The 11034-nt window shown below is 42.5% G+C and overlaps 1 protein-coding gene across 1 annotated transcript in view; it reads right to left on the minus strand.

Moving 5' to 3' along the window:
• Nucleotides 1–11034, minus strand: part of ASIC5 (acid sensing ion channel subunit family member 5) — a 61560-nt gene that overhangs the window by 26160 nt on the left and 24366 nt on the right. The gene's annotated exons all lie outside the window — the stretch shown is intronic.

Here is an 11034-nt window from a genome sequence, read left to right on the forward strand (position 1 = left end):
GATTTATTCCTTGATTCTTTTGACATGTACAGTATACAGCAATCTGATAAAAGCAAACTCTGCTAATCTGAGAGTCCTTGAAACCCATAGAAATTCTTGATTTTGCATTGGAATTACAATTTGTCACAATTAAAGGGTGAGGAAAAATAAATCACTGAAAGAAAAGACACCTACGTGCTTAACTTTAAATATAAATAATCTCATTTATTTCAATGGAATACTCACATGCCCTTTAAATATAGGAGTTAGTATGATAAAGGTGTTAATTCTTGTTCAGACAGGGCCTTATACCTTCCTACACTCAAGTGCATATTTATTGTAACTGATCTGTGAATGATTTCAAGTGATGTCCATGCTGCAGCTTTTCTGCTTTACAATTATGTATATGTGTCCACAAGTACCATGCTGTCTACTGTAGATCCAACTTGGTATGCGCAAACCCCAGCAGCCAAGGACAAGGAAAATGAGAGAAGCTGTGTAAAAACAGGAACAAGAAACAATAGTGTCAGCAGCAATGTCTTAGAATGTGTGGGAGGAGGATAAGCACAAAGGGAAGAAACTATCAAAGTACAGGGAGAAAACTAACAAAATGTGCTTTGTACATGTGGCAAGAGAACAAAGCATGATATGTACAGGGATTGGTCTTGAAAATAATCTAACCAGTTATAAAGTGCATGAGATAACGTACAATGGAAGACACATGCATCAGTACTGGGTTAAACTTGCATATAAAGTAACAAATAGTTGTATTCTTTGGATTTGTGGTTAGCCCTGTACTCAATCCTTACACGTGAGTCTGATCAGCTCTGTGTAGTCTTTGTGCATGCCAATAATGAAACCTGAGCGATGAGACTGGAGTTGAATAGGGTTCTTGGAGAACTGATTGGAAGAGGTATTGGAGGAACCCAAATACCTATGTGTGTTTATATCTGTACATTCTAGGAAAATCTGGGTGGCTAACTCATTCTGCTTCTGCAGGGCACAGCATGCCTAGATGACATGCACGCTGAGCAGCATCAGCAGCCCATGGAACAATGAACTCTAGAGAGGACTGAGAGGAAAGAAGACTGGTCAGCCAGAAAACACAGGCTTGAATAGGGGGTCCTGTCTACTCTGCACAAGAGTAATGTTTTGAACTGCTTACAGGAAGACACTCGTGGTAGGGTCAACTTCGGGCAGAGATGAAATATTAACTGAGAATTATGTGGTGTAGGTGTAGCCATGTTGGTCCCAGGATATTGGAGAGACAAGGTGGGTGCGGTAATATCTTTTGCTGTATCAGCTTCTGTTGGTGAGAGAGACAAGCTTCTGAGCCACACAGAGCTCTTCAGGTCTGGGAAAGGTACTCCCAGCTTCACAGCAAAATGCAAGGTGGAACAGATGGTTTAGCATAAGTAGTTAGCACATATTGTAAAGGACCATTCAAGGTAGAGTGGCTTGTTGAAACCTCTTTAGTCATAGGACAAAGGGGTGGGGGGGGCTATTGGGTTACAGATTATTGTAATAAAACATAACTCCAGTGTCTTTTATTAAGACCATGATTTTTAGTGTCTAGCAGCATAATGAATTTAAGTTTCCAGGCTCATCTTTTGAAAGTGTTGTGCAGGAACCCAGGCAGACCCATCATATCTGGGCAAGGCACTCTTATTGTAGGAATAACGGGACCCATAGAAACCATCCTCAAACCACTCACCACACAAAGGGCCAGCTTCCTCCAGGACACAACCAACATCCTCCACAAACTCCATAATATTAACAACCTCCCTCAGAACACCATTCTAGTTACCATAGATGTCACTTCCCTATACACCAACATCCCTCACAATGACAGCATAGTTGCCTGCCTCAAATATTTACAAGACTATGGACAATCCTCAGATATCCACCCCAAACACATTGCAAAACTCATCTTCACTCATAACAATTTTACATTCAACAACAAATACTTTGTCCAAACCATGGGAACTGTCAAGGGTAAAAGGATGGCTCCTAATATGCCAGCCTCTTTACGGGCTACCTTGAAGAAGAATTTATGGACAAATGCACCACAAAACCAATGATCAACCTGAGATACATCGATTATATTTTTATCCTCTGGACAGACAGCTTAAACTCCCTCATAGATTTCCACTACAACTTCAACAACCGGCACCCATCCATTAAACTCATTCTGGCACACTCTCAGACAAGCATCAACTCCCTGAACACCACAATCAGCTTCTACAATGGAACCCTACAGACAAGCTGTCATAAATATAAAGGGTAGGGTAAACACCTTTAAAATCCCTCCTGGCCAGAGGAAAAACCCTTTCACCTGTAAAGGGTTCAGAAGCTAGGATAAGCTCGCTAGCACCTGACCACAATGACCAATGATGAGACAAGATACTTTCAAATCTGGAGGGGGGGAAACAAAGGGTCTGGGTCTGTCTGTGTGATGCTTTTGCCGGGGACAGAACAGGAATGGAGTCTTAGAACTTAGTAAGTAATCTAGCTAGATATGCGTTAGATTCTGTTTATTTAAATGGCTGAGAAAATAAGCTGTGCTGAATGGAATGGATATCTTGGAATGGATGTCTTTGTGTCTTTTTGTAACTTAAGGTTTTGCCTAGAGGGATTCTCTATGTTTTGAATCCAATTACCCTGTAAGGTATTTACAATCCTGATTTTACAGAGGTGATTCTTTTTTACTTTTTCTTCTATTAAAATTCTTTGGGTTTGGGTCTGTGGTCACCTATGCAAATTGGTGAGGATTTTTATCAAACCTACCCCAGGAAGGGGGGTGCAAGGTTTTGGTGAGGATTTGGGGGGGAAAGACGTTTCCAAACGGGCTCTTTCCTAATAAAATAAAACCGGTTAGATGTTTGGTGGTGGCAGCAAAAGTCCAAGGGCAAAAGGTAAAATAGTTTGTACCTTGGAGAAGTTTTAAGCTGGTAAAAGTAAGCTTAGGTGGTTTTCTTGCAGGTCCCCACATCTGTACCCTAGAGTTCAGAGTGGGGAAGGAACCTTGACACAAGCATATACAAGAAAGCTACAGATCACCACATCATCACTTCCTTCATAGATCCAGTAATCTCCCCAAATGTACCAAGAAATCTGTTATCTACAGGAACACAGGTACAACATAAAGTGCTCCAAGGAGAAAGTTTGGGATATACACCTTAATGCACTTAAAACCATCTTCATCAAACAAGGCCACTCCATGAGAGGAGTAGATTGCATCATGGAATGGGTCACCCAAATACCCTGAGAGAACATGCTTCAATGCAGAAATAAACACCCCTCTGACTGAACACCCCTAGTTGTCACCTACCACCCCACACTGGAACCCATACAGGATATCATGAAACAACTACAACCCATCCTGAAAGAAATATTTTCTGAACCCCCACTTCTGGCCTTCACATTACCCCCAACCTTTCCAGGCTCATCATCAGAAGCAAGCTCTTCACAGACCAAGACACACTAACTCAAAGTGATGCTACATCCTGCCAGAACAACAGATGTAAAACCTACAGCCATATCTCCACAGCTACAATGATCAACACAACATACCTTTCAAGATCCATGGATCCTACACAGGACTGTCACAAAATGTGGTATACTTCATCGTGTGCACTAAATGTGGTATACTTCATCGTGTGCACTAAATGCCCCAACAACAATTAAGTGGGTGAAACCAGACAATCACTGTGCTCTCAAATGAACTTACACAGGTAAATGATAAAAGACAATAACACCCTATTCCCTTGTGGGTGAACACTTTTTTCACAGAGCAATCACTCTATATCTGACTTATCCATCCTTGACCTCCAAGGAAACCTGCACAGCACTTTCAAAAAGATGAGTCTGGGAACTTAAATTCATTACTCTGCTAGACACTAAAAATCATGCACTGAACAGAGACACTGAGAATTAGTGATGCAGTATCAGTTCACAAACCCGTTTAGAGCCAACCATTTTGGCAGCTGCTGATGGAAACAGGCTGAAGGTTGTTGTGTGAGCAAGGCCAGAGGACGTAACATGAAAAAGAAAGAACTGAGCCTCTAATACCAGCTGATAGACAATACCAGATATTCTAGGACTGTGATGGTTTTTTTTTTTTTTTGGAAGACCACCACCATTTCCCGTCCTAGCTATGTTCTGCCCAGAAACAGAACCTTAGGTTTAAATTTTTCTATGGGGAAATGGAGGGGGGAACTAAAAGCCTGATCCAATGCTATTGAAATTAATGGGAGTCTGGGTTTTGGATGAGACCCTCACCTATTGCTCACTTATTGTGAGTTGGCTCCATTTTGTTGTGTGGCCACCAAGAACTATTTAACAGAATTAAGCTCTGTTTTTAAGCACCTCTGGTCCTTATTGTTGTTAGAGATAAAATCTATTGTTTTACAAGGCTCTTTAGTAATTGCTGTAGCTCTTGTAAAGAGTACTGATTATTGATCACAAATGAGGCCATCTGCTGGGGCAAATCTAGAATTGCATTTGTGTTCTCATCAAATTAAATACCAAACAATAAGGCTCCTCTCAGTTATGTCCAATACATTACTGGGGAGGTATTTGTTGATCTATTCATTAGCAGTGAAATGCATTCTAATGCATAAGGCCCACACAAGGTCCACTGCATCATTTAACTCACATTAGCCCTTACTGGAGAATTTCATGGCTCCTCTGCACTGGGTTGAAACATCACTTTTTCATGCACATCTGATGAGAGAAAGCAATATGAACTGTGAGCCTCTCTAAAATTAGATATTTGCCTTGTGGTCTTAAATTAGTCTTTCTAAAAAATCTCCTACAAGGGGATCAATGTTCTTCATATCTAAGCCCTAAAAGAAGGAGGAGTCAGTTTATTTGGTTTATTAAACTGATTATCTCTTATTTTCTCCCTATGTGTTTTACAGTTTTCTTTTTATTTACCTTCTGGAAATTCATCATGTTCTTTAAAGTAAAGTCTTAGCTTGCTCCTCCTGGTGTTTTCCTATCTATCGTGGCCAAACTATATCATTGTACTACAACAGAAACATAGAATAATTAGTGGAAATGTTTTATGAACTGAGCTCTTTTTTATTTATTTATTTTTTAATTATTTTTTAAGCAAATACTTTGCAAAATGAATTTTTGGTATGTATGTTGTTCGTATTTAAGTTTGCACAAATGGTTTTCAGGCTATGGGAAACTAACAATTAGTTGCTTTGTCCACCCACTACTTGCATGGTGTGGCTGGTCACCTCAGGTTAGGTCTATCCTATGACCTTGGGGTGTGATTCCCAGCTCTTGTCACACTAACTCTCATGGAGCTGGAATGCTGAAACTAGTAGCATAGTTGCGGAAGCATGGACACGGTGGCGGATTAGCCGATGGGGCCCATGCCCAGGAACCCTGGCTAATTGGGGGGCCCCAGAAAAATGGGGGCCCTGCCCCAGAAGACATCTGCCACAGGGCAGAGGAACCTGGAGCCCTAGCAGAAACGCTGGGCAGGGTGGGTGGGAGAAGCCACAGCAACCCGGGGGGAAGGGGCAGAAGGGTGTGGAGCTGTATGTGGAAGGGGTGGAATGGAGATGGGACCCCAGGTGGAAAGGGTGGGGAGGGGGCCCCCAGTTGCTCTGGCCCAGGCCCCATGAAACCTTAATCCACCTCTGCATGGACAAGGGCAGCAGCAGCATGGGCTTCACCTCAAATATGTACCCATGGGGTTCAAGCAGGTTTGTACTCAGGGCTGCTAGCCTGTGCTGCTTCTGCCACTGCTCAGGCTACCATGTCTACACTTCTATTTTTAGCATGTTAGCTGGATGAGAGTACATCTGTGCATGCTGGAAATCCCATCCCTAGCTCAGAGTGTAGATATAGCCTAAATTACATGGTATTGTATTTGCTCCCCAGTGAGTGGAACAAAAAGGGTACAATAACCAATATCCTGTGTCTGGTATGAATTCTTGGACAAATTGCAAAATTTTGGATGAACGAAACTTTCAGGGTATGCAGGCATGAAGTCAATCAGGAACAGACTGGGGACCTGCCCTCCCTGCTTCACCCCACAAAGGGATGACTTCAGGATTCACTCATCAGCCAATGCTTGTGCAATATAGTGATAGGCAATCTATCAATACTTTAGAATAGGAAGTGGAGGTCAAGATCGAGGGGCTTAAGCATTTGTCTGACCAAATTATAGCATATAATTAAAATATATTGGAATTGGAAAAAGGTCAGAAAAGGGCAACAAAAATGGTTAGGGGTATGGAATGGCTTCCATAGGAGGAGAGATTGATAAGACTGGGACTTTTCAGCTTGGAAAAGAGACGGCTAAGGGGAGATATGATTGAGGTCTATAAAATCATGACTGGTGTAGAGAAAGTAGATCAGGAAGTGTTGTTTACTACTTCTCATAACACAAAAACGAGGGGTCACCAAATGAAATTAATAGGCAGCAGGTTTAAAACAAATAAAAGGAAGTATTTCTTCACACAACACACAGTCAGCCGGTCTGTTGGTGCAACATTATTAGAGTTCATGTCCTGAGCCCTGCCCGGTCTCTCCTCTTGGTCAGCTGTGCTGACTGTGTTACAAAACAAGCAGCAACATGTGCTCAGCCATGTTGGGAGGAATGGGAGTGCCTTATATCACTCTTCAGAGTAGCAGCCGTGTTAGTCTGTATCTGCAAAAAGAACAGGAGTACTTCTGGTACCTTAGAGACTAACAAATTTATTTGAGCATGAGCTTTTGTGGGCTACAGCCCACTTCATCAGATGCATGCCTAGTACATGAACTCTAGTTCCTTTCACATGGCTTTTGAGTGGCATCCACAGGTTTAGGAGGGAAAGGCAGCCAGCTCTCCTCAGCTGGAGAGCTAGTCACTGCAACACAAATCCTGAGCAGTTATTAAGAGAAGGAAATGAGATTCCTTCTCCAAAATAATAGCTTGGCAGCGTGCTGTAAAAGTCTACAAGTTTGTGCATCTATTTAAGGTTTATCTTTGTAGGTACTGTTTTCATTGCAGTGGGGGTAAAAGATCTATCTGGCTTTAAGATTAAACTTGATAAGTTTATGGAAGAGATGGTATGATGGGATAACATGATTTTGGTAATTAATTGATCTTTAAATATTCTTGGTAAATAGGCCTAATGGCCTGTGATGTTAGATGGGGTGGGATCTGAGTTACCCAAGAAAGAATTTTCTGTAGTATCTGGCTGGTGAATCTTGCCCATATGCTCAGGTTTAGCTGATCGCCATATTTGGGGTCAGGAAGGAATTTTCCTCCAGGGCAGATTGGAAGAGGCCCTGGAGGTTTTTCGCCTCCCTCTGTAGCATGGGGCATGGGTCACTTGCTGGAGAATTCTCTGCTCCTTGAAGTCTTTAAACCACGATTTGAGGACTTCAATACCTCAGGTAGAGGTGAGGTTTTTGCAGGAGTGGGTGGGTGAGATTCTGTGGCCTGCGTTGTGCAGGAGGTCAGACTAGATGATCATAATGGTCCCTTCTGACCTTAGTATCTAGGAATTGGGGGAAAAAGGGGAGTTTTGGTAACAACTGTGAGGATATCTTTCTGAATATACTTTGGAAATAATGATAGAAATATTGAGGAGAGACAACAGCCCATTGTGTTTAGAAGGCCAGTCATATGTAGCATTTGAAAAAAATTCTCTTGGTTACTACCTTTCTTCACTATGTTTTACAAATCAGTTGTTTGGTAGTTTGCAAGACCTTGAACTTTATTCCTCCCACAAAGTACAAATGGCTGATTGGGTTATTAATGTTGTGTCAACCTTTTTCCTTATTTGTCTAACCTTGAGTTATTGAATCTTTATTTGACTTAAAACAAACTATTAATTGCAAGTGACGGTTAACTGCAAAGGGCACTACAAGCTACGGAAATTACAAAATACTCATTGAACACATGGGAACATTTGCTTCTGATGTGAATTTAATAGCACAGCAGTTTATATATTGATGTTTTGTGACAGAACTGATCTGTCAAAGTACTTTTTCCTGCCGAAACCGAGATCAAAGATTATATGTTTAAAGTCTTTGTTAGTAGAATCATTATCAAGCATTGTTATTTAATATTATCTTTCATTCACAATTTTATACATAATAAAACAAGAGGAAATGCATAAATGATTAGAGCAGCGTTTCTCAAATTGGGGTCTGCGGGCCGCATTGATCAACTCCTCCCTCTCCTTCCCAGTGCCTCCTGCACGCTGGGGAACAGCTGTTCAGTGGCGTGCAGGAGGGAGAGGGAGGAGAGGGGACAGGGCACGCTCGTGGAGGGGGTGGAATCATGTCTGGGACTGCTGGCTCCGTTGATCAACACCTCCCACTCCCTCCCAGTACCTCCTGCATGCCAGGGAACAGCTGTTCAGTGGCGGGCAGGAAGCACTGAGAGGGCAGGGGAGGAGCAGGGATGGGGCGCACTCTGGGGAGGGGGCAGAAAGAGGCAGGGAAGAGGAGGGGAAGGGGTGGAGCGGGGGCGGGAAGAGGTGGGGTGAGGTCTTGGGGGAAGGGGTGGAGTGGGGGCAGGGCCTGGGGCTGAGCAGGGGACTTGGGAGTCCGCGAAAAATTTTACAACAAAATGGGGGTCCTCGAGTTGCTAAAGTTTGAGAACTGCTGGATTAGAGCATGGATTATACGTTGTAATGAAAAGTTATGCTAGGCTCAATTTTCATGGAACCTGTAAGGGAAACTAGATTAAAAAATGAGGACCCATTGGTCTGTTTGTCTGTATTTGTCTGTTCTCTTTTGTCTGACACTTGGACTGTAAGATCTTTGGGGAAGGGACCATCATTTCATTCTGTGTTTGTACAGCACCTAACGTGATGGAGTCCTGGTCCATGACTGGGGCTCCTAGGTGCTTTTGCAATACAGATAATTAATAATAATAATAAAGAACTGAAGACTAGAGATGGTGTGTAAGGAAACCTCCTTTAATATAATCAACTATATAAATAGATAATGTGGTAATGTACACGTTAAAGGGAGCAGGACTGCGCCCCTAGTAAACACAAGTTAATGGACAATGCTGATGCATCCAACACAACTATACAAACTAAGAGGAAAAGGAAATTTATGCTTTATGTGTTTGAGGCCTCAATTCAGGAAGAGCATCCCTGTTCAGGACAGCTCTTAGGCACATGTTTACATTTAAAATTAAGCATGTGTTTAAGTGCTTATCTGAACTGGGGGCTGAGAGAGCACAGAATAATGAGGTTCTAGAAGTAATGTCATGTATAACTTGCAAATAGAATTTCTGAGAAGTGGCTGTAATGTTGCTTGCTTCTCCATTATTTACTATGCTGGAAGTGTTGTGGGATCCAAAGACCAAATTCTACTTTCATTGAATTCACTGGAATAGCATGGGTGTAACTAATATGACAAAGTTCCTCCTCTACCTTGGTGGGTCTTGTGCTTATTGGCGGATTTGCTCGCCTGGGAGCTTCAGAGCAGCCTTCAGTTTGGCCATTTTCATGAACCCACAGCCCAGGTCAACTCCTCCTGTGTCTGACCAGGAGTTGGGAGGTTTGGGGGGAACCCGGGCCCGCCCTCTACTCTGGGTTCCAGCCCAGGGCCCTGTGGAATGCAGCTGTCTAGAGTGCCTCCTGGAACAGCTGTGTGACAGCTACAACTCCCTGGGCTACTTTCCCATGGCCTCCTCCCAACACCTTCTTTATCCTCACCATAGGACCTTCCTCCTGGTGTCTGATAATGCTTCTGCTCCTCAGTCCTCCAACAGTCCGCGTTCTCACTCTGAGCTCCTAGCGCCTCTTGCTCCCAGCTCCTTACCACAAACTGAAGTGAACCACAAAAACCAGCATGCTAAACCGAAAGCTGCCTAAGCTAGCCAGTAGAAGATGGTGAAGAGAGGGGTGCGGTCAGAAGGAAATTATAAATCTTTGTCAATGAAGCAACAGTGGTGTTCAGAGTACTGTCTATTTTCTACTTCTGTTTGTTATGCTTCATGGGTGTTACAAAGGTGGTGGGGTTTTTCCCCCCTTAAAGCTATTTGGGGCTCATCAGACGCCTCGCCCTTTAACATATTTTAAGCATTTTGAAGATGTCAGGAGGAATTTTCTTTGTGTTGCATCCTGTCTGACCTATACATTATGTGATTGATTGATCAGCTGTTGCTGAATCAGAACAGAAAGTGTTCAAAGTACCGTAATGTTTTTTGCACTGCACCAGCAGAATGCCCCATCACTCCTGCATGGTTGCTCCGGTCACTCAATCTTCTCTTTACATGGCTAATGTGTTAAAAGCACAATCTAGCCCTTTATTTGTAAAGACTTAAAGTCACTTGATTTGGGAGCTTATAGCTTCCATTACCACACACCCGGGTATGAAAATGTGTTGGTTCACAGGGGCAAGAGCAGCTGATGGCACCAGAGGGTTGTCATGGGGCATCAGAGGCAGATTCTGATGCTTAGGGGAGCGGCTGGAGTGTTTGCAGTAAAACAGAACATTGATAATAAGAAAAGGAGTACTTGTGGCACCTTAGAGACTAACCAATTTATTTGAGCATAAGCTTTCATGAGCTACAGCTCACTTGCTGTAGCTCACGAAAGCTTATGCTCAAATAAATTGGTTAGTCTCTAAGGTGCCACAAGTACTCCTTTTCTTTTTGCAAATACAGACTAACACGGCTGTTACTCTGAAACCAACATTGATAATGTTTCTCTTGAAAATCCTGGCAACTTGGGGGCACAGAGGAGAAAGAACCATATCTCAGCTACTCCAGCATGTGTGTCCATTACTCCATTGTGGTTAAGTTGATGATTAAACAGAACTGAGTAACCATTGTCAACAAATATGCATGGGGTTTTTACATGGGAATATAGTTCAAGAGTTAAGAAACCCTAGTATATTTAAACCACTGGGGAGTTATCTGCCCTATGAGAATTTACATGGATATTTATTAATAAAATAATTGTTTTGCTTTTAATTGGAGAGACTGTGTAAGTAATCTTTTTAAAAAATATTATTTTGGAGTTAATTCCAGAAGGGGTTCAGGTCACCTTTGGGATATAGTCCATCTCTGCCCAACAC

This window comes from Lepidochelys kempii, chromosome 4, assembly GCF_965140265.1.
Source record: "Lepidochelys kempii isolate rLepKem1 chromosome 4, rLepKem1.hap2, whole genome shotgun sequence".
Lineage (NCBI taxonomy): Eukaryota > Metazoa > Chordata > Testudines > Cheloniidae > Lepidochelys > Lepidochelys kempii.